The following is a 5283-nucleotide window of genomic DNA, read 5'->3' as shown; positions in this document are numbered from 1 at the left end:
CATGAGTATGTAAACTATGGGTAGAATCAACACAGGTGTTCGATATTCCATGAATTGTCAATTTCTTTGCTAATGAGAGTTTGGAGCCTATACGACCCAATTCCAGTGACCTTGGAGATGATCAAAGGACCCTCCCAAGGCGAATTTAGCTTGTGCAGCCCCTTGGTGTCTTGGATACGCTTGAGGACCATGTCGCCTATGTTGAACGAACGTTTTTTGATGTTGCGATCGTGATAGCAGCGAATTCCTTCAAGGTACCTTGCTGACTAGACGAGTGCTGCACAGCGAGCTTCTTCGAGGCTGTCTAAGTCTAGACGCCTTGTTTCTTCTGCCGCATCTTCCTCGTACTGCTCGACTACTGGAGATTTCAGCATGACATTGGTAGGGAGGACGGCTTCTGATCTATAAATCAGGAAGTAGGGTGAGTACCCTGTAGGCTTGCATGGCTGTGTGCGAAACCCCCAGAGGACATTAGGTAGCTCCTTGAGCCATTTGCCCCCTTTGGTGTTGCCAATGTCGTATAGTCTTTTCTTCAGAGCTTCCAACAACTACCCGTTGGCGCGCTCAACCTAGCCGTTGGCATGCGTATGAGCGATGGAGACGTACCAGACGTTGATCCCGCTGTTCTCACAGTACTCCCAGAACTCATGGTTGTTGAAATTTGAGCCCAGGTCTGTGATGATACGGTTGGGGAAGCCGTAGCGATGGAAAATCTCGTCAAGGAAGTTGTGTACTCTGTCTACCTTCGGGCAGGTTACTGGCTTCACCTCGATCCACTTGGTGAACTTGTCGATCACCACAAGTACTTAGTTGAAGCCCCTGGGCGCCGTGGGTAGAGGGCCAATCATGTCTAGCCCCCAGCATGCAAAGGACCACAAGGGTGGTATAGTAATTAACTTGTAGCTGGTCTCGGACACCCCCTTCTCATCCCTTATCCGTTTGTACCCCCACTGCAAATTTCGAGTACCTGGGCTCAGGAATACAATCGACCGACTGACCTCGAACTGGACGTAGGGCACGTTGCCCCAACCAGTATAAATCCTGTGTCATTGTGTGTTAGGCCATATCCGATCTAACGCATGGCAAAACTACTAACATTTACTTGTGGGCCAGATTCCGCACTGACAGTAGGCAACTACTTGAGAGTTTTCTTAATTCAATAATATAAGTGTTGATTCTAGCTAGCCTTACACAAGCTCCACCATATAATTGAGTGATTTTTGAGAGATGAGAGCTTGCAAATAAGTAGGATAGCCACCATTCATTTGAGCAACAATGTAAGCACTTGGAAAAGAATTCTTGCTTCAATTTTGTTGTAGGGAGATTTTTTTATGATGAAAGAAAAACCCTCTGAAGAAAGCTAGAAAGTAAGTGTAGTTGATTCTTGAAATTACTTGGTCTTAATAATAGCTGTGGGGAATCTTTGCTTAGATAAATCTTTAAACACCCATACTATGATCATATTTGCTACTCCTCTGACCTTTTGTTGAAGGCTAGGTACTTGACTTGCTTGCTCACGCTTATGTTAACATCTTTGGTCACCCCTGCTGGAGAAATTTATAGTTGCCTGACTTGCTTGCTGGAGGACAAGATCTAAGCGTGGGGGTATTGTTGACGCTCGTTATTGACACACTTTTAGTGCTATTTAACTAGTGTTTTCATGCTTAATCTTATACTAACTCATCACTTGGCACCTGAAATAACCCCATTATTGCATATGTGTTGTATTTTTTAGTATATTGCATTATGATAGGAAATACGACATAATCAAGAGGGTTTGCATAAAGATCTTAATGGATATTTAGACATGGGTTGTCGAGGGAAGCCAACATGACGAAGGAGAGGACCAGGAGGGTTAGGAAGGACCTAGGCCGATCAGCTTGGGACCCTCTGGGCCGATCGGCCTAGCCCATTTTAGGGCCCGGTCGACCTCCCGTTTCTTCAGCGTGAAGTCTACGATAATGTCTAAGGTTTTTCACCGACACTGACCTAGAACCGCCGCCTATGGGAGACTATAAATACCCCCTCATTAACTTCAAGGAAGAAGGAGTTGGAGAGAGGGGACAAAACACCATGTAAACACCATCCACTGCCGCCACAAGGAGAAAAAATGGAGAGAAGATTGGATCTATGAGAAGCCACGCGAAGTGGAGCACTAGAGGAGGAAGGAACCTCCCAAGCCGATCGGCCTAGGGCTTTTCTACCCCCGTTCGTCATCATCTTCGGTCCAATTGATCTACAGGGTGATGTTTACCCATAATTCTATCAACATGTCTAAGATCATGGGGTAAAGTCTCTGTTTGTCCTTGGGGTTGTATGGAGATCTTGATTTGTAATCGTTGAACCTCTTGTTTAAGATCAATTTGTTATTTATCATATCTTGATGATGCTCTTTCATGTAATGGCTAGCCAGCGCTACTTTGGGTTGCTTATTTGCTTAACTAGAACAATCATCAAGCTGTGTTCTTATCGTTTAATATTTGAGTACCCTCGTGTAGTGACAACGTGCGAGAGGGAAAGTGTTGGGTATGGTTCACATCCACTCACAATAACACTTAGATCCAGTTCTTTCATGCATGGAGATTACATCTACAAGTGATTCTAGATCCCTAGAATAAGCATTTTATCTATCTTGTTTACATTCATACTCTCTATCTGCTTTAATTTAGTCATTAGTTCTTTTGTTAGATCAATCTTATCATATACAAAGAACCTTCGATTACATAGATTAGTGCATAGTTAAGCATGCAAATCCCCTTTTCCACGGATTGATAAATCTTGGGGTATTACTCTAAGGGAAGAGTTACAATTGATCCGTACGCTTGCGGTTCATAAGTTGACGTGCTAACTACCATGAACAGGCTGCCGGCGAGGTAACCGCTAGTTAAGGTGGTGGTTGATCAGCGAGGCAATGACCAGCTGTTGGTGAGGAAGACGAAAGGTGGTGGAAGAGCTCAGATCTAAGAGGAGGGGGAAAGGGAGGGGGATGCTGATGAGGCGGAGGTCGGCAGCCAGGAAGGCTGGAGGAAGGAGGCGGAAAACGGGAAGGCCAAGAAGGCTGGAGGAATAAGGAGGCGGCAAGCGGGAAGGAGAAGACGAGAAGTCGGACGAAGATGAGGAAGACCACATGGATGAATCATGGGTAGGGGTGGGGTTCACGTGGGATCTTCTATGCAGGTGCGGGATCTCACGCTAGCGTTAAAAGGAGAGGGATCTCCGTCTAGTTATTCCATATTCTTGTTTTTATTGTGATTATTATTTTTGTTTTGCCAAATAAAAGGCAAACCATGAAAACTAGTCCATAAATAGGATTTTGTGGTTTTCACTTTCATCCTATCACCGAAAGATCCCTTTTGGGGGTGTGTTTTAACACTCCCACGCGGCACCGAGACGATTTTGCCCATCAAACTCGGTCGGACGACCTAGCGAGTCAGATCCACCCATGTCTCCCATGCCTACCCTCGCGCTCGCACGATCACCACGTCTGGCGACCCCTTCCACGTAGCAGCCCGGGCAAAACTCGTCGGGGCAGCCCCACCACCACCACCACGACGCTGCAAGGGTTGCATCTTCTCTGGAAAAGAGGGGCAGCAACGCCGGCCACCGCCGGCGATTCGCGCGGCAGACTCCAGGTCAGCGTCTCCCGTCCCTTCTGAAGTCTAAACCCACTCAGGGCTGCCTCCGTGCCTAGCTCGCCAGTTGTTATCAAACCTATATGGCCATGTGTGATGGAATCGCAGAACGGCTGATCGAAACAGGTGATTTGTTAGAACCCTAAAAGAAAAGCTGATTTGTTGCCTGAATCGACCACACATACTAGTCCGGGTACGAAGTCCGACCCTAGCTTTGCGTGCATTTCTGGATCTGATCGATTATCTCATCAGGCAAGTGGACGAGATTAAAATTAAAACCATGCAATAGGAACGCGATGCTAACTAAAGTCGAGATTGAAAAGAGGACGAAATTAAATGCAGTAACAATTATGTATGATCAGCTTATAAGCTAAGAATGCTGTAAAACATGATTGTGTGCAGTCGCAAAGGTCGAAGACTATTTTTTAAAAAACAATTATATATTATCGACGAAACAATTGCTACATTTGACCACTGGAAGCGGCAGCCTGCCCACAAACGAAAATGAGACACGGCTAACAGGTAACGCCCTGCCAAAAATCTGAAAATTAGTGATATTTCAGTGGTACTGTATTATTCGCAAAAAGAACCTTACAGCGGTTTAATTCTGAAGTATGTATGTTCTCATGGTAAAATCCTCCTTTTTTACAGCTAGATGGGTACGTATTTCATATTAGCAGCTTAGAACTGAGTAAAACTTAATATATGATTTCTGAAATTTGCGTGAGTATCCACACTAAATAAATTAAAGGATATGGAAATGGGTTATGTTATACAAATTCTGGTTAATTCTAATGATGTGAAGTTTGAACGGATTATGTTATACAAATGCTTCGTTCTTTCCTGGGCATGAGAATTCCGGTGGAATGAGGGAAGAGGGTTCGAGAGCTCAAATCGTACCAAAGAATTGTGGAAATATGTTTTGTAGTGGAAGATGAGTGCATATTCACTATTTGTTATGATTCAAGTTACCATTTTTACCTCCATGAAACAATGGAAGATAACTTTATATCTTGTTCACAACACAAACTAAATAAGAAATTAGGACTAAAAAAACTCTCACGTAAATTCTGTATACTATGGCCCCGTTTGGCACAGCTCCACTCCACAACTCCAGCGACTCCAGGAAAAAAAATAGCCAAACACCCCAACTCCAAAACTCCATGGAGCTGCCAACTCCATGGAGCTGTAGTACAAATGGGGGTGGAGTTTTGGAGCACCTCTTTTGCTGCTCCAAAACCCCCTCTTTTGAACCTCCTCATGGAGTTGGTGGGTAATTACCCACCAATGCCACTGGTTATGGAAAAAAAACGGTTCGATTCTATTCTCCAGTCACACCGCGCATCTCATTTTTCTCATCCCGCGCCTCCCTCCGTCTCCTCATCCTGCGCCTCCCTCCGTCGTGACGTTTCTGCCGCCGCCGCCAGGCAGACCGGCGGCCGCCGTCCACCTCCGCTGCCGGCCGGACCAGCCCCGCCGGTGGCCGGCACAGCCCCGCCACCGGTCTCCTACCCCAGCCCGGCCTCCTTCCTCCGCCTCCCGCCCGATCTGCACAAGGCCCGCTGCCGGCCGCCACCTGCAGCAGGAGCCCCAACGCCGGCTGCCGCCTGGCGCAGGAGCCCCCCCGCCGGCCGCAGGCTCCTGTCGCCGC

The sequence above is a fragment of the Setaria italica genome, chromosome IV (assembly GCF_000263155.2).
Source record: "Setaria italica strain Yugu1 chromosome IV, Setaria_italica_v2.0, whole genome shotgun sequence".
Taxonomy (NCBI): domain Eukaryota; kingdom Viridiplantae; phylum Streptophyta; class Magnoliopsida; order Poales; family Poaceae; genus Setaria; species Setaria italica.
Note: the sequence above shows the minus strand (reverse complement) of the source record.